The sequence below is a fragment of the Marmota flaviventris genome, chromosome 1, assembly GCF_047511675.1.
Source record: "Marmota flaviventris isolate mMarFla1 chromosome 1, mMarFla1.hap1, whole genome shotgun sequence".
NCBI classification, from domain to species: domain Eukaryota; kingdom Metazoa; phylum Chordata; class Mammalia; order Rodentia; family Sciuridae; genus Marmota; species Marmota flaviventris.
The window spans coordinates 45,768,970-45,792,824 of NC_092498.1; positions in this window are offsets into that span (position 1 = coordinate 45,768,970).

The window sequence follows — 23,855 nt, forward strand, 5'->3', positions numbered from 1 at the left end:
TTCCAATGTGCACTTGTATATGTAAATGCATATACTACTTTTTAGACATACTCATATCAGAAAAAGGATTATTGGGATGTAAGCTATTTCACTGTTATCAGAAATGGAATTCCTGAAATTAAATTTTTATTTTAGTTTTTTATCATATAGAATAAAACCTTTATTATTTTTAATTTAGCAAAAATGAGTTAATCTTCAAAGATCTGAGTGAATTATTTTTAAGCAAATAAACTAGTGAAAGACTACATTAAAGATAATCAGGAAAATATAATTATAGCAAGAAATTTATTATATTAATCCTACATTTATCATTTGTGTTCAGTGCCTTATATTAATGAATATATAGCTTATTTTATTTGGCTCTTCATGTAACCTTTCAGGATGTATGTTAATCTCTCTAATTTATAGATAACAAAGGAGGATCATGAAATTATTCTACTTCCCTGACATCATTGATTGGGTTGCAGAACCATGACCTCAACTTTGTTTCATAATTCCAAATCCAATTTATAGGTTCTAATATCAAGAACTAAAATAAACTCTCATCAACTAGTTTGTTAACCCTATTTAAAGCAAAACAAGAATATGACTATTAAGATGGAGACAAAGACTATACTGAGTTGGAAAAAATGGGTAAAGATGGATTAAAGCAGGGTGTATTACTTTTATGAATTTTCTTTTCCTCTATTCAAATAGGAAGCCTCATTTAGTTTTAAAGAACTTCAGCCTCATTCTGCACTTGATTTTTGGTGTGAATTTTTTTTTCTAGATTTGGGAATATAAAGTATTTAGAGATTGAAAACGTCTTGTTCTTTTTTCTTTTCAACCTTTATGAAGCCCTAAAATCTCTCTTATTTTTAAACTTCATAAAGTTGAAAAGTATGAAAAAATTTAGGGCTTTTGTCCAGATATTTTTTGTCTCTCTATCTTGAGGCCTTCCATACACTTCCATTTGTGCAGTGTTTTTCCTCATTTGTGTTGCTATAGCAAAGTACCTGAGGTTAACAGAAAAAAAAAAATTATTGGCTCATAGTTCTGGAGGCTGGGAATTCCAGGATTAAGTAGCTGTCATCCCACAAGGGCCTTCTTGCTGTGTCCATAACATGGTAGAAGGCAGAAGGGCAAGCTGTGGCAAGGGTGGGAGTGGCAAGGGAAAGCAAGAATATACAAAATGGGCTCATACTCATCTGTTTATAAGGAACTCACTCCTGAGATAATGAAACCACTCTATTCATAATAGCATTAGTCCATTTATGACAGTGAAGCCCCCATGACCTAATCATTTCTCATTCCTTCTAGCACATGCTTTTTGTTGCAGGGTGTGGTGGGGCACATTCCAACCATAGCATGTAAGCAGCACTAGCCAGGGAAGTCTAGGCATCCTAGAAAGATCTATGCTACTGTAGTACTTCCATCATCAAACTAAGCTGCCACCTTCATGCAGCCCTCTAGGGAGTCAAGGACTTTTAACATGGTGCCCTCTAGTTCATTGTAATCCTTAAGTTGCCTTAGAGCATCTGTAATGTAGAAGTTATTTTCAAAATAACTCTGAGGAATTATATTATTTTCTTCCTCATATTCTCATTCATTAAATCGATTTATAAGAAATGTGTAACAATTGTATTCTATTTGCTATGTTTTCCATTTTTGAAACATGTTTCTTTAAAAATATGCTATAGTAGCATTTAATGGTTTTGCTGTTATTTTAAATGAAATATTTTAAATCATCAGTTTTAATTACTAATATGAAAAATATGTAGAGACATAATAATATTATGTTTAAAAAACTCACTGGCATCTCTAATAATTGCTAAGAATCAAAAGGAGGCAAAGGTTTAAGAATCACTGCTCTAAACTTTAAAAATTAGAATTTACTTGCTAAAGTAAGATATAGTTTCTCTCTTCAGAAAACATGCATCCAAGAAAAACAGACCGAGACAGGAAGAAATCTGTAGAGACCTATAATAAAATCCCATATAAACACATACACCAACACAGAAACATTAATGAGTATAGTTTTAAAAGGCATTTCAAAACAAAACTGATTTATCAGTGTTGAAAACTATGCCTATAGGCAATGCTTCACCTCAGTTACATTCTTCAATAATCCAGGTATTATTACTGCAGTACTGAGATCTGCTGAAGCAGTCTCCCATAAATTATGTTAAACAGAGCTTAGTGCAGTTCAAATTTTTGACCAAGCCTTAATGATTTGACATGTAATGGATTTTATATTTCCTTTTCCTCTTGTTTTGTTTTCACATGATTTAAGGAAAGCATGTGTGACTTTAGGACTATTTACAAATTATTTTTAATGTATAAAATCTTATATTTTGAATATAAACTGACAACCATATTCTTAGATAATATGTTAAAAGCTCTAATTTCTGACCTTATTGTTCTTTTAAAGGAGAATGATTGTTTTTTCATTGCTGTGGAAGGCAGAATAGTGTTCCACTCCTCCAAAAATGTTCATCTTCTAATCCCTGAAGCCTAGGAATGTGATACCTTCTATAATAAAATGAACTTTGCAAATGTGATAAGCATTAAAGAATGTGGAAATCTGGATAATCTTTGTGGTCCCAAGGTAATCATAGGAATCATGAAAAGTAGAAATGTTTGCTAATTGGGGGTCTGAAAAAGAGCTGTGAGAATGGATTCAGGATCAGAATGATGCTACATTGCTGAGTTTGGAGATGAGAAAGGGAACTCTGAGTAAAGGGATGCAGTCTCTAGAATCTTCTAGGAGATTGAAAAGACTCAAGATTCTTCCCTACAGCCTCCAAAAAGAATGTGACTTGCTGACACCTTGTTTTTAGTTTGTGAGACTTAGCAGACTTCAGACCAAAGAACCATAAGATGATAAATTTGTGTGTTTTTAAGCTGTTAATTCTGTGATAATTTGCTATGGCAACAGTAGAGAAATAAGTTACATGCTCAATATTTTCAAGAAAAGCATTAGTCCAGGTGTATGTTAAAAAATTTCAAATTTATAATTGTTATTTGAAAATATAAAAGATGAATATGTATGATGCAAAGGATGTTTAATAAACTTCATGTTATGTTGAAGAGAAAGAATTTGTTGAGCCATTCATTATTTTACCTTGTTTATATTAAAGAAAAAATTCTAAATCATAACATTATATTAGTACTAAGAAGTTCTTAAGACACATGTATTTCAATTTAATAATATTCTGAAAATGTGTATAGGCTTTTTAACACTGTCTTCACAGTATGCAAAAAAAATGAACACAAATAATTTGTGTAGAAGAGAACTTAATTCCAGCATAAGTGGGTATAATTTGGATGAAAAACTTTTAGCTTTATTTAAAACAATGAAAAGGTATTGGTTATAACTTTGATACTCCATAGATTCTTTACCTTAACATGTCTGAAACTTATCTTTGCTATTGCAAAATATTCTGATATTTTATCAATTCTTTTTAATATGCAGTATTTTATGGATTTTAGTTACTAATGTAAAAAACCTTCACATCACTTGTAATCCTCTCTCTCTCTCTTAAATATCATTTCCAGTTAATTAATAGTCTTTTCAGTTCTATATACTATGTATTAGTCTATAACAAACAACAATGGAACTTGTAGAGATAAACTGTTTTAATCTAAACACAATTAAGAAAGTTAACTATTTTTCATACTTAATTCTGTAATTATAAAATTTGTGCCTCTAGAAGAATTAGGATTTTTTGAAATATTATAGTCAGTTATTATAAATATATTTGCATACTGAATTTCTGATACTGATATGCTGATATTGTCATGTAGAGGTATTATGTTTAAAACCATAGTAACCATCCAATTTGAGGTGTCCACATATATGAGACAACAGTATTAAATCAAGATTAAATCATGGCTATCATGATTCAAATGATGAGTCATAAAATCCAAGTGATATGAAGAAGGGGAAGAATATAGATTTTTGGGGTAAAGCAGATAGGAAATAATTTAGTAATTGGAATGGGAGTCCTAAAGAGATTATTGACAATGTTGAGTGAAAGAAGTTGAACAAGTAAGTAGGAAAAATAAGAGGTAAACTCAGGAATAAATATTTCTATTTCAAAAATAGGAATGTTTGGATTAGTGATTAGGAATGTAAGTGTTTCAGGTGATGATAAAGTATTGAGTGTGACTATAAAAATGTATAAATGAGTTTGACGGTAGCAGATAGATACTTAGGAGTGTGTTATATAGCAGAGGTTAGAAAATGTCAGGGAAAATTATTAAATATGTTTAACATATTTGAAACTATTTAAATTATCTACTCATCCACCGAACATTTCTCAGGTAAACAGATTCTATCTATATACATGTAGATAATTCAGCAGTTAGAATTTTAATCAGTCAATTTAGATTATCTATTATCAAGTCATATATAAAAATGACACTAAAAATAAGATTCAGCAAAGTACACTTGTGAGGAAAACATGCCTGTTCACTATTGGGCATAATCTGTTTACCTAGTTTTATTTTTGATATTTGCTTTCATCAATATCCTAAATTTGGCTTTGGCATGAATGAATTTAGGAAACATTCAAGACAACTTCAACTATTCATGTACACATTTAACACAAATGTATTAAGCAGTTTTGATACCCCAGGCAATACACAAATAGTGTGATAAAAATAAGTTTTAATTAGGAACCTATAATTTACTTCAGGTAGGAGACATCTGGCATCTTTTGGCATACTCAGAAGGTTGATAAATTTTGGATTTGATGTAGATGAAATAATATAAAGAAGCACAGAAAATGGAATATATAATTGGAGATTTTAGAGCAAGTTTTAGATAATAGGTTAACATTTCATTTAACATATTTCAGTGATTGAGTAGAAAATTTACATATAGATAAAAAAGTGTTGGCAGGTAATACAACTTCATAAGAGAAAAATCAGCTTCATGCCTGTCCTGATACCCAGCATTTAGGAGTTCAGATAGATACTTCAGAGTCTGTAGGATAAAGTCTCCATCCTAGAATAATCTGACCTTGAGTGGTCAGGATGGGCATGTGGGTTCTCCAGAGAAGCAGGTTCAATAGAATGTGTGTGTGTGTGTGTGTGTGTGTGTGTGTGTGAGAGAGAGAGAGAGAGAGAGAGAGAGAGAGAGAGAGAGAGAGTGTTTAGAGAGATAAAGTCAGAGAGAGATTGATTGATTGATTTTAAGGTATTGCTTACATGATTGTGGAAGGATTGGGATTCTGGAATCGATTGGAGTAGACCAGAAGGCTGGAAACTTGAAGTTTAAATCCAAAGGCAATTATTGGGCAGAATTTTTCATTGCTCCTTTCTCAGTGGATTGGGGGGCAGTCTTTGTTCTACAAAGTCCTTCAATTGATGGGGTTGGGTTTACCCACATTATATGGGGTAATCCATTTTATTCAAAAACCACCAATTTAAATGTTAATTTTACCCCCAGACAACTAGGAAACATCTGGAATGATGTAGTATGAAATATCTAGGTACCATGACCCTGAGAAGTTGACATAAAATTAGCCACCACAGGACTGAGGCTGAAAACACTGAATAAAATCACATTAAGATATTTTCATGCCAACTAAGGTATGAATTTATCTTTCTGCTTCTTTTAACTCACCAACTAATACTCTTAAAACAGCCAAGTAAAAACCTATAGTTTTGTCCCTCTAATATACTGTGGTTTTATGTGTGCATCCATGAACACTTATGTATGTACATATGTGTGTGTTCATGTACAGAATGTGGGTTTCTACTAGAATTGGGAATTTAGATTTTATAGCTCTCAAATTCTCCCTAGAAGGAGGGAAATGGGAAGAAATATTGTAGAATATTAAAGACTTAATTTTCTTAGATAAAATCTATCTGGAACTTTAGTGGTTTTTTTTTTTTTTTTTTTGTGTGTGTGTGTGTGTGTGTGTGTGTGTGAAATCTGTATGAAGTTGCTAATAGGTAGGGGATAGGGCAAGTTTTAGGAAAAGAGAAGGAAAAGCAATATATCAGCCAGACATGCTAGCACACTCCTGTAAACCCAGCAACTTGGGAAGCAGAGGAGGGAGGATTGCAAGTTTGTGGCCAGTCTTAGCAACTTAGTGAGATACTCAGCAACTTAATGAGATTGTATCTTGAAATAAAAAATGAAAAGGACTGGGATGTAGTTCAGTGGTAAAGCTCCCCTGGGTACAATCCCTAGTACCAAAGGCAAGAAAGAAGAAGAAGGAAAGTAATTTATCTACAAGATTGGCATTATGTTTTGTAGACAGAAATTCAGTTACTACTTATGTACCTCAGAGTTCTGCCTGATGGGTTATATACCCCGAAGATCTGACCAGATAAGAAAGCAATATAATTTAATTGATCATCCAAAGCAGCCAATATCCCTCCTCAAATACACTGCTTCTGATGAGTGCTTTAAAAAATGTAGTTTAGATTTGTATCTGAAATAATTTTTTTAAAATCTCAGCTTCTAATTTGAAGAGAATCAGGCCAAACCAGGCCAGCCATGTATGGGTCCTGATACAGGAATGGTTACAGAAGCTGAATGAAGTGAACAGGAGTCACACCATCTAAATGAGTAAGGCTGTCCACTCGTTCACACAGTTATTGAAGTCTATATCTGACCAATTGGAGACTGGGGGAAAAATATGTGACTGAACAGTCATGAAAGAGGAATTTAAAAAGAGTGAGAAATGGAGAAAGACAAGATGATTTTTTTTTTCTGTGTGACATTCTAATAAGAGCGGGCATGGAATATCTGTCCATATCGACAGAAACTCCAGAGGGAGTGGTTTGTGAAGTAATGCCAGCGAGCCATTAAGTGTGGAGATTCCTTATTGGTTGACTGCTGTATCCAGTTTATGTTAATTAAGATAAGCTGTGTGGAATGTATATATACCCCTCCCGTCCTACAATAAACGGCTCCCACTCCTGCTGTATCAATCTACACAAGTTCCTCGTCACCCCCCGATTACTTTGCCCAGCCAGCCAGACTGCTGCAGATGGTGGCCCTTACCGGGAGCCCTGGGACACTCGGGGGTAAGTTGACGAGGATAGGTTCCTGTCCCTAGATAGGACGGGAGCAAATTTGCTCATCCCTAGGCAGATAGGGCGAGAGGAAAAATGGCCATTTCGAAAAAATGGAGAGGATTGATGCAATATGTTTGTGTCTTGTTTTGTCTCAGTGTATTGTATTGTATTGTCTTTGTGACGAAAATATGGAAGGGGTGTTAAATAAATTACTAAGGGAAGAAGGCACCCCAGTGGAACCAAGAGCACTTAGGGCATGTTTTGATAAAAGCCCCGGAACTCTAGTCAAAAAGAAAAAGAAATTTCAGAAGCAGAAGGATTATCAGGAAAAAAGTTGCGGCAAAAGGCTATTACTAAATACTTTTCATTGTGATATTGCCTTGATAATATCTTCAATGCTTGCCTAATTTGTAGCTTGAAATTATTTGGGCTTGGCGAGAGAAAGGGATTCAGTTTCATTTTGTTGCATATGAATTTCCAGTTTTCCCAGCACCATTTGTTGAAGATGCTACCAATTGGCTTGGTATTGTGGCATTTTGTATCCTCCCCTTCTGCTCTTAGCAGATTGTTTGTGGTGTTTGTGTAAAAACCACTATGATCTTATTTAAATTAAACAAAAGGGGGAAATGTTAGGGTCTGTAAACAAGTCAGGATGGCGCCTGGCATTTTGCAGAGGGAGTGGTTTGTGAAGTAATGCCAGCGAGCCATTAAGTGTGGAGATTCCTTATTGGTTGACTGCTGTATCTAGTTTATGTTAATTAAGATAAGCTGTGTGGAATGTGTATATACCCCTCCTGTCCTACAATAAAGGGCTCCCACTCCTGCTGTATCAATGTACACAAGTTGCTCATCACCCCCTGGTCACAAGCATTAAAAAGATTTATATATTAATTGAGATCTTAATTTATTGTCTAAGGATTGACATCTTAGAAAGTGTGTTTTTAAGTATATATGAATTTAGAAGTGGAAGGGCCTGTGAAATAAATGGAATACTTAGAAGAGAATTATTTACCAATGAAGCGCAAAAGACCTTGTCCTTGATTCAATGATACATTGAATCAATATAAGTGATTCTTCTATTAAAGAGTTATATTTCAAAGAATGTTGAGGTCCGTTATCAAAAATATGTAACTTATTCTGATCATTTCCCTTAAATATGCAATAATAAAATATCAAAAATAGCGATGCAGGAAATAGCCATCTAATTGACTAGTCTTTTATATTTTTAATGAAAGATAAGCTTTCATTAAAAATAACTAGAAGTAAAGCTTTCCATTTAAGTTATTTTGACTGCAGTATTGAGGGAGGATTATGGTAACAACATTTATGTGTAGCAACATGCAATAAATCATTTGATTTAGGGGGGAATTTTATGTAATTTAGCAAGAAAAATTTAAAAATACAGTCCTAATTCATAGGCATCACTAAAATTTACTTTTATGATATGAAATGTGTTTCCAAATATTAGGAAGAATAAGTTTATTTGTAAAGTTAACTCTAAACTATTCAGATCCAAAGAGAAATAAATACTCTCAATAATAGCAGACGTATTCCTATATTAAGTCAATTCCATATTTCCTTTAGAACTATTTTAATATATGGGCTCTTCTCAATACTTTATGATAATTTACAGTAGATATTACAACGTTTTAAGTCATTATTATGTGTTTAACAATAGTCTCAGGGGGCTGGTGTTGTAGCTTAGTGGTAGAGTGCTTGCCTCTCATGTGTGAGGCTCTGGGTTGGATCCTCAGAACCACATAAAAATAATTAAATAAATAAATAATGAAGATATTAAAAATAGTCTCAGGCTTTATGTATTAAAAAGCCTAGTCCAACCTAACATCAATATTTTGACCTCTCATCCACTTAATTCTTCACCCCTAGTCTCTGTCAAACTTTCAGAGCAGCAGAGTATAAGAAGGAAAACAAAAAAGATCACTTGATGTTTTTCTGTTCTGTTTTCTCCCCACTTTCCTCTTACTTCACCTCTTCCTCCATTTTTCAAGTTTCTCCAGACTTGTCAAGAAGAAGCAGTAAATGGTACCAAGGCATGTGCTATTTTACCTCACCAATATTCATTATTCTCTCTTCTGCCATATCTGTCATTCATCTCTTTTATCTGTTTAATTCAGTATGTCTAAGTGTTTTTCTGGAAATCCTCCACTGGAAACCACACTTATTACACCTCACACCTTCCCCTCACATCCTGTCTTCTGTCATTATACTACTGGATTTCTTCACCTCATTAATGAGATGTTTTTCAAAGTCTCAATCACTTATATTGAGATACTTAAATGTCCCCTTGGCCTATAGAAAGGTGAGCCCTTACTCTAATCAGAAATTCAATGGAAATGTGTAACTTCCTCCTATTGCAGCCTCCTGTTCACATCCTGTGATTGCAGAGACTGTCCTGTCTAGTTCTCACTTCTAGTGGTGTCAATGCCATCAGTCAGAGATCATTGATAAGATGCTTATAGTTCAGTAAATTGGATGCATTACTCATTGCAGTAAGAACACTCACCCTGGAAAACAGCAGAACATGGCAGTAAGAGGATGTTTGAAGGACCTAATGAACTTAGGCTTTGGATCAGTAATTTAGGAATGAGCCTAAATTTAGAGTAGTGCTGGTAGAACAGGATAGCAATTCTCTGATTCATCAATAAATCTAATCTACAGGGAGAGCAGATTAAAATGGGAGTAAAACTATAATTGCTAAAAAAGTTGTAGTCATTGACTTGGATTGAGAAAGGAAGGTGTTTGGTATTTTTTGCATGTTACTCAGTCATCTTGTTTTCATCTCACTTTATCAGGGTCAGAGTGAACTTGTTTCATGTGAGACTGCTTGTGTCCTATAGAAGAACAGGGGCTGGCTCTGAGTTCAGATTCTTATGTGTAACTTGCTCTGAGTATCATATCAATTTATGGATGTCAGAGCTATTTTTTTGTTTCCTTGATTTTTCCTTTCTTTCTTGGAGATTCCTATGTAAGGTTAGGCACCAGAATCTATCATTGTTCAGTCCCCTTGCAGGTCCTGCATGAATGCTTACCACCATCTCGTGATAGCAGTAGAGGTGTGGAGCCTCTGTTTGAGGGGCATCCAGCAGCCTCTTCTCCAGTGACTGAGGAGCAAGGTCTGAGTTCTGTTCTTTATTCTGGGCCACTCAATCTCTTTTACAGAGTTATTTGGTTTTCTCATGTGTAGAAAGAAGACAGATGGGAATTTTACAATATTTTGTCCCTATTGGCCCATCCTATAGGCATTTGTCTATCCCCTGTTTAGAAATGAGATAATCAGTCATATTTGGTTTGGAAACCTCAGTATAGAAACTCTGGAATATAAAGCTCCTATTCAACAGTTTTATATGTGAAGTTTGCCCCCTTTACCTAAACGCATGCATATATATATATATATATATATATATATATATATATATATAGTAAATTTACCTTAGAAAGCCAACTTGTCTTTGATTTTTAAAATAGTCATTAATATTATCAAATAATATAGGGGATATTTATTTTAAGAGAAAAAACATTTAGAAGATTATTTCCTACTCATACCACTAAGAATAAAAACAAGGTGGCTGCTAATTAAAAATCAATGGCAGTTCTAAAATTAGTATGCAGCGCACATAGGTGCTCTTCACCTAGAAAAACTGGCAGATAGAAGTGCAATAGTGATTTTTTAATGCCAATATTGCTGAGAATTTAGAAGGGGAGGAATGTGAGAATTTCTAATTCATGCTAATATTGTAATCTACATACCTAAGCAAACCATGGTGATACTTTCACTCATATGCAGGAAAAGACTTGAGAAATGTACACTGTAATGACTACATTGTGGAACATAGAAATTCCTAAATCAATTATTTATCTCAGGATGGCCAGATCCATACAAATTGATTGAGCCATATCATTGCTTATAAATGAGGATAATAACATTGAAATATGATGCTTTCTCTCAATATAGCTGTGAATGAAAAGCTGATTTCAAAATGAAATTGGCAGTAATAAGATGTGAAATTCAAATTGTCATTAAAATAATAATGTATCTAAAACAAGAAAAGACCAAATTTAGTCTTGTTATTTCAGTCCAGTTATTCTCTTCTGAATTTAATTAATTTGAGAAATGTTTGTCTTTATTAAAACTTGGAGGGTTTCGTAACATAGTGTCCAATATGTCCACAAAGTGCTTAAATCAACTTGCAAGGGAAAATTTTTAGTCTAGGATTATAAAACTCATTTGAAAAAAAAGTACCTTATGTATACAAAGGAAGAAATTTGATTAAATCAGAAGTCAATCTCAATTTAGATTATTAATTTTTCCTTTATTAAGATAACTAACAAGTTCTAAATCTTTGTATGTGTTCCTAATAAAAGACAACTCTGATGGATATATGTACTTGGCTTTAGGTACCTCAAGGAGCTCTCCTGGCAATACAGTGCCCATATGATATGAAACATGGGTTAACACTGCCAAACTGCACCCACAAGCAAGGTACAGGGTTGAGATCCATTTTTAGATTCTTCCCAAACAATTGAGAATCTTTTGCCATTTCTCCATTTTACATTGACGCCAGCTCTAGGGGTATATCAAAGCCTTTTATAAAGGCCTATGATCTAGAATCTAACACTCTGTGTTTCCCTTTGTTTTATCTATTTTAGAAACGAATCCAGGGAAATCCCATTTCCTCTAGGATAAGAAAACAAATTATGACTGATAAACTAATAGGTGACTTCAATATCTATTTCTGATTTTTCTTTATTATAAAATTCCTTGAATTTCAACTGGACATGTTGCCATCAGGAAAAAAAAAAGACTATATTTTGGGGTCTCTTTGGAGTCACTATTTTACCAAATTATGACCAAAGATACATGAATAGATGTGATATGAAAAACTTACATATTGTACCATTAGAAGAAAGGCTTTGCCCTCAATAAAGTACAATTTTCAGAAAGATAAAATATCATAGCACTCAAGCAACTAGAAAATGAACACATGCCAAAAAAATGTTTAACATATTAATTAATAAGGGAATAAGCAAGATGTTATGACAGGTTCAAAGACCATCTGAAAGTCAAGTATTTCATAGGTAATTTAACAAAGAAAATGCTAGAATGAGATTACAGGGTTAGACATAAAAGAATATAATGGCTAACAGGAATGTACATTAGCAAATTAGCAAGCACCTTCACTAAGTCTGGCACTGTTAAATTAATAATAGTGGTGAGGTTAAATAAGTAAATTCTCCAATGCTTGCATAGATTTTGCCACCCTATGACATGGAATAGATTTGATGTCCAATTTTTTTCTCTGTTACTGTTTCAGGTAATTATTCTGTCATATTCTAGTTCTCTTTTTTATGAAATGTGCTTATTATACCAGGTATTGAAACAAACATCTTGACCCTTCAGCTATGCCTTAAAAATGACAGAAAAAAATGAGTTCCAGAGGGCTGTGTGTACTCAGGATCAATAAGCATATATAATTTTTTGAAAGATTCTATGGCATTTTATGAAGATAAGACAATGGTCTGTTTTGAGTGTTCAGAGTTATTTTCAGCTAAATCTGTATCCTAACTAGCAGAATTTTCTACCACAAGTCTACGCTAAGAAAATTCTAACTTTTTTTGCTTAACAGTTGACCAAGAGGCATCAAGAAAACATATGTTGCATCCTAGAAAGTTCGCGACTCTTGTTCCATTGTGATGTTAGACTGCTGCTTGAGATACTTTGGAAGACAGGCCATAGGCTAACTGAATTCATGAAACTTGGGTTGTTTTAAAATGTAATAGTATTGGTTTCTGCCAGTTTCTCCTTTCACAAAAGACCTGTAATTTAGAGAGGAGACTGTTGAACCACCACACAAAGAAAAGACCACCGATTCCAATTTTAAATCAAATTAAAGCAAACTTGTAATGTGTACACAAAGCAAGCTGGTCACCAGAGACTGTCTCTCCCGAACCCAGGCTAGAGATCAGTACCCCAGCTCTACAGTAACAAGGTTTTATAGCAAAAAAAAAAGTTTCAAAGGTGGGATGTCTTGAGAACTTACAGATAACAGGATTTAAAATATATATATATATATATATATATATATATATATATATATATATATATTTTAGTTGAACACAATATCTTCATTTTATTTATTTTGACAAGCATAATACAAAGGCAGACGTTAATGATCTACATGGCATGATATTTCAAGGAAGGGAGTAAATTTAGATCCCAACATCAGAATTTATGAGGCACCGTTGAGGTTTCAGAGAAGATTGTCATCTGGTCAGGGGGAGCCAGGATTTATGAGGCACCACAAGGTTTTAGAAAGGGTTGTTATCTGGTCAAGGAGAGCCAGGCATGGGTGAGTTCAGAGCACGGGCAGAATTTCCAAACAAGTTTAGAAATCTCAGTAATTTATAGTAAAACAGAAATTCATAGGTAATTTAACAAAGAAAATGCCAGAATGAGATAATGGAGAAATTGGCATAAACCAATACTATTATATTTTAAAACAACCTAAGTTTCATGAATTCAGTTAACTTGTGACCTGTCTTGCAAAGTATCTCAAGCAGCAGTCAAATATCACAATCATGACTTTGTGATGAGATGGCTCCCAATCTTAAAACAGAATTAGGCTGGGTTCATAAGAAACCAAGCCAGAGTTACCTACCTTGAAAGTACAGAAGGAAAGGAATACAGTTTTGCCATAGGAGGCTATCGCCGCCCACAGCCTACCATCAGTTTAAGGGATAAAACCAGAAGTTGGGGTCCCTGAAAGGTGAAAATTATGAAAAAAAATTAGAAACAAATGAAATTAAAATAGCAATACAAAGAGGCTCTGAAAGAGTCAAGACCTGACCATTGCCAATCCTCCATACTAGATTAGAGGGCAGCTTTAGATTCTTATGTGAGAGGGGAATACATGTTTATCTTGTTTAAACCCCTGTATTTTGTGGTATCTTTCTTTTTAAAGATAATCCCAAATCTACCTAAATAATGCAAATATTGTTTCAAATATGGTATGTATTCCCGCAGTCCTTCAGGTTCTCAACTTATTATTCAAAAGTTTGGAGTCCTGAAAATCAAAAACATTAATGCCCTAGAGAAAAGCAGGGCTTTAATTTTGCTGTCTCCCTCAGGCAAGGAGTGCTGCCAGTTCTTTGAAGAAAGGGTGTTAGGAACTGTGTATGTGTGTATATGCATGTTTGCTTCAATAAATATCCCAGAATAATATTCTGCCTTAGAGAAAAGTCTCTTCAAACTTCTTTAAATTCAATTCTGAGAGCAATCTGCCTTATTGTTTTGCCTCTTCTACATAGAATGCTATATCATAAATGGAACATTTCTCTTAACTGCTTTATTTACTTTTACCACATCCCAAGCATGCATCTTGTTGGTTCAAATATTCCCCAATTTTATTACATTGCTCTGGCATTTCAAACTTTCATTCTTGTAAAACTCTTTTGTACCCCTTTTCAATATCTTTAAGCATCCCAAGCCTCTCTTCTTCACGTGCACTTCATGGAGAACATTTAAGTATAGTAGATACAATTCTCACTACCATATTCATAACCTGCCATGAGTAAGCTATGCTATTAAGGGACCAAATATATTCGTGTCTTTCCACAATGTCAGAATTTATTGAATAATAAGAAATTTGTGGGCAACTCTATTTGGTACTGTGGCATTTTACTGAATACTCACAGGTTACCTGATAGGCTTTAGCAGGGCAATCTGAAGTTCTTTTATTCCAATCATGATTTCTAATATCTATAACACTCAAGTCACACATCAGAGTTCACACAATGATATATAAAGACTAAGAAAGGGTTAACATCAAGGTATAGGATGCTGAGCCAAGAGCACAGGCAGAGAGAGATATGAATGCAGAGTCACAGAGTCACTGTAGATGGTCAGATAAGAATTTTAACAAAACTGTTCTGCAAGATTTGTAAGTATTGACCAGGTGACAGGGTCAAGTGCTGCCATGTCTAGTCTTATGGGGGGGGGGGGTTTCCTCCTTTCATGGGTCTTAGGTGAGGGGGGTTGCATCTGGTGAGGTTGATAAACTCCTTTGTCTGGTATCCCTGATATAATTTGGAATGTTCACAGTGTCCAGGTACTCCTTGGCACTTGTACTTAAAATGGAGTAACTCATGGAAAGATACAGCTTTACAAAATGGGTAACTCAGATTTGGCCATAGCCTGAAAACTGCTGTCCTATACATCATGGAGTAACTCTGAGCAGGGCACAACCTTCTCCCTATCATCTTAAACACATCTGAAATATCAACCAGCTTTCTATAGATTGGTTTCCTTAGTAAAGGTATACCTTCTCTTAGCCAAATCAAAGTAAGTATCCATGGTTTAAATATAAATTCTTCTCACTTTCCCTGAACATTGTCAGTTATTCCTTCTTTACAATATCCACTATTTTTAATTAGATTAATTTTAACTATTTAAGTATGACCTTTAAAAAATCCTCCTGTAATTCCACATTTCCTTCTACCAAAGAACTTAATTCTTGTTTTCCAACAGCACAAATTCCAAAACTGCAGGATGCATTTGTTCACTTGGCATACACTCATCATCCTACTGTGTCTTGAAGCCATGTTTCTGAATTGCTATATCTCCTGGGTATGCCTCAAGTGACCCACCTCCTCCAGTCAAAATAAAAATGAAAGTTCTCATCTTTCATTTTCATTCCTAAAACACTCTCATTGGTTTTTTTAAAATATTTATTTTTTAGTTGTAATTGGACACAATAACTTTATTTATTTGTTTATTTTTATGTGGCACTGAGGATCAAACCCAGGCCCTCGCACGTGCTAGGTGAGTGCTCTACTGCCGAGTCACAACCTCAGCCCCTCTTGTGGGCTTTTTTCTTTTTAATTTTATTTTTTGTAGTTGGACAGAATGACTTTATTTGTTTATTTTTATGTGATGCTGAGGATCAAACCCAGTGCCTCATGCATGCTAGGCAGGCACTCTACCACTGAGCAACAGCCCCAGCCCCCTCTTGTTGGCTTTTATAGTTGTGCTTTCACTTGTTGTTTTCCTCTGAAATCTTCCATTTTTTCTTCTCAGTCCATTTTCTGTGGATGGGAATAGGGAATTTCCTCAAAATTCTTATAACCTCTCTCTAATGACTCTTTGTCATGAGCCATTTCTACAGACTTAGTCTGAGGCACAGTCAGACTTAATCAAATCTTTTGATTAATGCTCATCACACTTAAGACACATATACTAATTCTATGTCCTGAGTCTACACCTAAGGGTTCCAGATGCTCACCCATGACATGTCTTAAGACTGAGTCACTGGAACTTGATCCGGGCCAGAGGAGTCTGGTACAGGGGGTACAACAGTGGGGAGTTCTCCATCTGTCTTTCTGGGTCCTGTTAGTTCCACCAGCCCCCCAAAGTTTGGGTTTTTAAGTCCCAGTTCAGTTGTGCTTGCAGCTGATAACTGGGTGAGCCCTGGGGTATACGCCCTGGGTGTGGACTCTTACTTCACTAATTTAAGTCTAGCTAAGTTCTGCAGTTTATCTAAGTTTGCAGTTAATATTACATTATGGGCATATTACTTATAGTCTTTTATCCAACACACACACTAATTGATATAATCAAGTCAATAACCCTATGATATTTCTGGTACTCATGTCGTTCTTTATAGGTTTTTTATGTATACACATCATCTAAGTTCTGTTATGGAGTGTTAGTTGACTCTCCATTCCACTCCTATGAGCTCCTGTCCATCTGCCTACTCAGTATACCTAGGAGACCTTATAGACGTCTAAATTTAACAAGAATAGTACAATAGACAGATGATTCCTTGTAAATTTTGCATGGACTAAACATATTAGTCAATTATATTTATCTGGATCAGAACTAAAAATAAGTCTGCTTGGCATTTACTTTCGTTTGAATATGAGGTATCCCCCAAAAGCTTCTATTAATGCAGGAACATTTAGGAGTGCAATGATTAGATTGGGAAAACTAGAACCTAATCAGTCCATCCAACTTTAAATGGACTGCCCGGGTTGTAACTGTAGGTAGGTAGGGCATGGCTGGAGGAGGTGGTTCACTCATGGCATGACCTTGAAGAACTGTTCTTCTTGTGTTCCCTTCCTCCATCTCTTTGCTTACTAACTCCACCTTGAGCCGAGCAGTTTTTCACTGCTGTATTTTCAACATGATGTGCTGCCTCACCTTGCACTCAAAGCAAGGGAATAAGCTGTGTATAGACTGACATCTTTGAAACCATGAGCCCCAAACAACCTTTTTCTCCTCCAACTTGTCTTTTTCTGGTGTTTTGGTCACAGTGATTAAAAAAATGTGACTAAAAAAGAAATTGATACTAAGAACTGGGATCACCGGTATGACTAATCTGATCATGTGGTTCAGAAGACTTTGGAACTAGTTTGTGGAAGGAGGAATTTTGAAAAGTTTAGAGATGCATTAAAAGTTTTAGAATATTGTAAGCAGAGTTTAATAGGCAACTCTGGTGAGAGCTTAGAAAACCAGAACGCCCATAGGAATGTACACTATGCTTATGAGGTTTCAGAAAGAACTGAGGACTCTACTGGGAATTAGACTAGACACCTTTGTGATATATTCTGGAAACATTTTGCCCATGTCTGAGATTTTGTGTGAGACTGAATTTAAAAGTGATGGACTAATTAATCTGCTGGAGGAAATTTTAAGGTACATATCATTCAGTCAGTTGCATGGATATTGTTGACAGCTTTTAGCCAGGTTTACTATGACTATCGAGATGAAAAAACAGAGCTAAAGAATTTAAAGAATTTACAGTTTGTTCAGTTTGAGGAGATTTTAGTCCATAAAGAAATGTCAAATCCTTTGCATGGTGTTAATAGGAAAGATTGCCCAAGGGCATCTCACAGATTTGGAAGACTACAGGCTCCAGGAGAAGAGATGTGGGCAATCCTGCTCACACAGGAGGCCTAGAAAGTTATTTCACCACACGGAGGCAGGCATTCAGAAGCTGCTGCTGCCATGATTTCAAGGGGTCACCTACTGTTTAAGCTGGCAGCACACCTTGGCATCTTCCATATGGTGCTTATTCTGCACGAAAACAGGATGTTAAAGTGAAGGGGTCATGGAGGCTTCCACTGAAATTTCAAAGGAAGGATTGGGAGGCCAGGCAAAATGTATCAGGGTTAGAGTCCCTATAGCCTGTCCCCCAAAAGGGCAATGTATGAAGCTCTGAAAGTAAATCCCAAGCTGGGATAGAGACCCAAGGAATTAAAAGATGCCAATTATATCCACTGCTGCGAAAAGCAGAGTCAGCCAGGCTAAAAGGGAGCACAGCCACACAGCAACCAGCAAGACCAAAGGGGAGGGGCTTTGCAAATTCTTTGGAAATCATCTCTAGTCACCAAGTGTGCTAGATGCTGTATGTGGAGTTGTGGGACCTGTTTTTTCAGCTGGAGTTTGGTCTTGCTTACATCCCATCCCCTTTTCCTATTCCCTTATTCCTCCCTTTTGGGGATGAACTAAACGGAGTTTGCATTGTAAAATGGGTATGAGCTTTTGGTGGTGAGGAATGGAATGTTGTGGTTTGAATATGAGGTGTGTCCCCAGAGCTCCTATTAATGCAGAGATATTTAGAAGTGAAATGATTAGATTATGAGAGCTGTAACCTAATCTGTCCACCCTGGTTTGAATTGAATGACTGGATGGTAACTCTAGGCAGAAGGGACATGGGGTGGAGAAAGTGGATCATTGGGATCATGTCCTGGAAGTGTGCATCTTCCCTGTTACACTTTCCTCTCTCTTTTCCTCTGCTTTCTGACCTAGCCAAGAGCTGAGTAGTTTTCTTCCCCTCACCCTTCCCCCATGATGTGTTGGGCTCCAAGCAATGGAGTTGGCTGCCTATGGATTGAGACCTCTGAAATTACGAGCCTCCTCTCCTCCTAAAAAAAAAACCATTTCCTCCACTATGTTATTCTTATTGGGTATTTTGGTCACAGCAATGCAGAAACTCACTAAAACAACATTCTACTTATTCAAACCAATAATTTATTAACAATTTGAATTTGTGGAATGTCATCAAAACAACATAAATTCAACAGGAAAGATATAATGTTTTTCTTTAGCCATGGAATATTCAACTGGTCCAAAAAACTTTAAGCATCTCTACATTTGACAGATTTCTGGTTTGACGGATTTTCACATACAATTCTACTGGAAAGGGTGTTGAAAGAAACTACTTTTCCTTGAAAAGAAACAGAATGTAGAGAACTTTATTTGTCCCACTGTTAACAGAGTTTTACAAGGGAAATTTTTCCATTTCACTGTTTGAAGAGCTTATTGGGTTTCTTACTTTAGATAATTACTTCTTCAAATAAATTTTGCCCACTAATTTCCTTTGGGACTGAACTTGCCCACTTGTCATTCAGTATACTCCTGGAGAGTAACTTGTTTTGTGTTTTCTGACATTGATTTCAGTTGTTAGGTCTGAAGTGAAATAAAGATAGGGTTTCCCTAGAGATTTCATTTATTTAAATTCCCACTATTGGCATTTTTACTCCTTTAGTAATCTGGCCACATTTTCATACATTTAGTTGTTTTATAAATTACTATAACTTGTCCTCTGCTAAATTTTAGAAACTTTTTTTTGTTTACAAAAGGAGCATCATTTTAAAAATTTATTTTCCTAAATAGAAATTATTATTTCTCAATGGTGTCTTTTCTATTTCAGAGGTTTAGGCTATTTGTTCATATGTAGTTGAAGAATACTTGCCTTCTTGTGTTTATTTTATAATTAAATCAGTCTCAACTTAAAAAAAAACTTGCAGTGATACCATTAACATGTAAATTTTTTAAAAGGCTATAAATTGATGTCATTTAGATATGAACAAAAAAGGCCTATTGAACAAAAGTTAATTTGCAAATTTTATGATGTAAATAATTAAATATTTTAAACATTTAAAAAACAACAACAAAAACTGCTAAAATGATATTCGTTTTATAAGCAGTGATATAATTGACTATAAATACATTAAAATAAGCTCAAGCAGAGAATGTGATAAGTACATTAATGTGAGTAGTATTCTTCTTCATTAGCACTTTTTCCTGGTAACAAACCATAGGTCCTGGCTTGGAAACTTAGGTATTTTATCCCTAAAAAATATGATGTACATACATACATGTGAATAGTCTGACAGAAGCTAGATCAGGACCAGAACTTAAGCCAGTTTTATTCATTCCATACTTCCTTATTTAGGCTGTAAAGAATATATAATTTTTCCTCCTACAAAATTGCATAGGTTACAGTAGGAATTTAAAAAAGGCATTCATAGTGGAAGTAATGGAACTTGTGCCTGGGCTCAAATTATGGACTCCTATTAACAAGACTTATCTGACTACTACTGCTGCTAAATATCCAAACTATGAAAGCAGCAACTACAAATTCAGACTTCAGGTGTCTGAGGTCCAGAAAGCCGGGTATGCAGCCTAGATTGGAGAGTGAATCTGAGCAGAGAGTCACTAGAGATGCCAAGAGGTGTGCAGAAAATCTAAAGAAGGATAAGGACATAATATACACCAAGAAAATATGAACCAGAAGTCACAGGGACAGTGAGGATATTTAGCAAAAAAATTTTAAGAGGGGAAAAAATACAATAAAGTTATTTTAGTGATAAATTTTTGGTATAATTTTTGATACCAGTATAAAAGTAAATTCTGTAAATAATGATATGGGTGTATTTAAGGGAAGAAAAATGTTTGGGCTCTAGTTTGTCTGTAGAATCCTGCAAGGGGTCGTCAAGGGACATTGCTGGCCAGTTACTGAATGATAACAATTTATATCTGGGACAGATGGGCAAAGTATGTTCCCTCCATATTGCAGAATAAAGTCCTGCTTCCTTATGTCAAAAAGAAAAAGAAAAAGAAAAACAGAAAAAGAAAGAAAGAAAGAAAAGGAAAAAAGAAAACAAAGATGAGTCACCTATGTAGCTTTATAACAGAAGGAGAAAAACAAACCACATAGTAGCAAATTGATACTATATCCTTTGTACCCTAGAAGGGGTAGCAATTCATTTCCTTAGTAACCAATTCTTTCTACAGTAGGTGCTCATTTTTCTTTCCTATAGGGAATCAAATAGCTACTGTATATCAACTCACAAAATCAATGTACAGTGGCCGTTTTAAAAACAGCCATATATTAAAATATATCACATTAAAAGACTCATTTTACAATACAGGAGTTATAGAAATTGTGCATGATAATGGGATGTATGTGTTCTGTCACCTACTGTATCTTAAAAAAGTTAGTAGCATCCTGTCATAATGCAATAGAACATCCTGAAGAAAATGCAATCTGGATGCCAATTTGAGATGATACCTGTGAGGATGCGTTGTCATCTGTCATGGAACCACTTTAAATTGATAATAATTAAGCATTCTGTGATTGTATCAATACATACCATTATATCAAATATAGCAAGGAGTAGAAGCAAAAATGACCTCAATTGTCATCACTCTCAATGAACCCTATGGGAATTTTCTTACCCCCTCAACTTTAGTGGTTCTGCTTCCATATAGGGAGATACTTCCATCAGGAAACAAGCCATAAACTTTAAGCTAATGTTGCTTCCATGATCTTCTTGTTTTTCTTTCCAAATAGTCAGCAACTGTAAAGCAGGCTTATTATTCTGGCAAGGGTAATTGAATTTCATCTTCAGATCAAGATAGAACTGCTGTTACATAATGAGGACAGGGAGGAAGGGGAGGGGTACTTACCTGATAAACTCACAGATTTTCCTTGAACAACTTAAATTTTGATTGGGATTATACTAATTTTATAGATCAAATTAAGAAAAATTGATGTCTTATTCTTTTGTGGAGATCTTTAATTTCTGAGTTTGGAAGTATTCAGGACATATATCATGCACACATTTTGTTAGATTTGTACCTAAATACTTTTAGGTGATATTATAGATAGTTTTGGTGATTAATTTTAAATTTTAGTATATTTATTTCTGGTCTATATGATTGATTTTACTTTGTTATAAATTAATTATTGCTTTTATTCTGTTTGGCATTCTCTGACCTTCTTGAACTTGTGGTTTGATGTCTGTCATTAATGCAAAGTAAAATGTTTTAGTTTGATCATCATTTCTTTTTCCAATTCCTCTTTTTATGTCTTTTTTCTGAATTTCAAACATGATTATATTATATGATTTTATATTGCCCAAAGCTCTTAGAAATGCAGTTTTGTTTGATTGTTTGCACTTTTGGTACTTCTCTCTTTTTATTTTAGTTTAGATAGTAGCTATTTACAACTACCCCTTTTTCAGCATTCTTCATTTGTGATGTTAAGTTCATGGCTTTTTAGTTTAATAAATTCCATTTTTTGCAATTTTCATCTTTCTACTGAAATAACCTATCTCATTTGGCGTCCTGTTTACATTTTCAAATAGAAACTTTAATGTCTGAATCATAGTTATGATACATTTCTTGTAGATAATCATGTCAAAAACAAAATAGTTGCTAATAAATTTTATTTCTTTAGACATGGTTATTTTTTTTGTTTTTAAATATGCCTTCTAAATATTTGTTGACAGCCAGACTTGTTGAAATTCTATTAAATCAGTAGATACTGATTTAAATAATTTTATCCTTGACGATGAGCATTTTATTTCTTCTTCTCGGTCTTAGTATTTTTAATATTTTAGATTTTACATTTATGTGCTATCTACCCACTTGCCTACCTAAGTATCTATTTACCCACCTAACCAATATTTACTTGCAGATCAGCATCTGCACAGTTAGTACTGTCCTCAGGAACAAGCTATAATTATTGAAGTCATTCAGTAAAAATGAAAGAAGTTAAATGCACAGCATCTTATTCAAGGATCTTATATTCTGTTTAGACAAACAGATATAGAGGAAATAATTTCAAAATATTTACACAATTATCTGCCACTATCTTTAGATCAATAACAAATTCTGAAAAGAAAGAAATGAGGGCAAGCTGGATTATTGATAAATATCCTCATCGTCATCTTGTAGATATTATAGTGTTTGGAAGGAAAGATAATTCAGTTTTTGAAGAGAAAAGACCTGCAAATTAATAGATAAGGAGTCAGGAAAACAATGCCCAGAAATCTACACATCTTAAGGACATTTACAAATAAATCACAGTGAAGAATTCAGGAAATCTTATATGGCAATTTGGAACTTAGAAAAGTGAGAGGGACGTGAATGCTCTGGAAACATATTACTTGATAACTTCTCCTCCATTATATAGAGGGTTTTCTTTTTGAAAAATAAAATGTGGTTTTCATAGTTTTTTAGGATCTCCATGTGATGCAGAGTGTTTCACTTTAGATACTATGGCTTTTTCTCATTTAACTCATTTCTAGCTTTTCAGGCTCAGTGCCCCTGCAAAATTATGCTATTTCCTTTTAGTGATTCAGAACAATTTCCATGCTTTTTACTATGACTTTTTTTTTTATCTCTGTAGTGTAATGTTGCACATGGGTCTTTCTTTTCAAGTTGCAGTCATATTGTCAGGTTTGGTTGCATTTAAAAAATTAACAATATATCTTTTATGATTGTCAATGAAATGATTTAATACTTACAAATAAGTGTTCTACAGATTTGTTAAGATTTATGAGACCTCTTAAAATATCTCCAATGAAATGTATAATACCTGATATATTTAAAAACATGTGTTACTTATATTTTGGCAGTTTGTTGGTCATTTCCACATTTTAAATATACTTTATGTATTTTCAAAATAGTCATGAGCACTACTTCTTTTATGCTTTATTTTATAGCTGAGGAAATGGACACAAAGAAG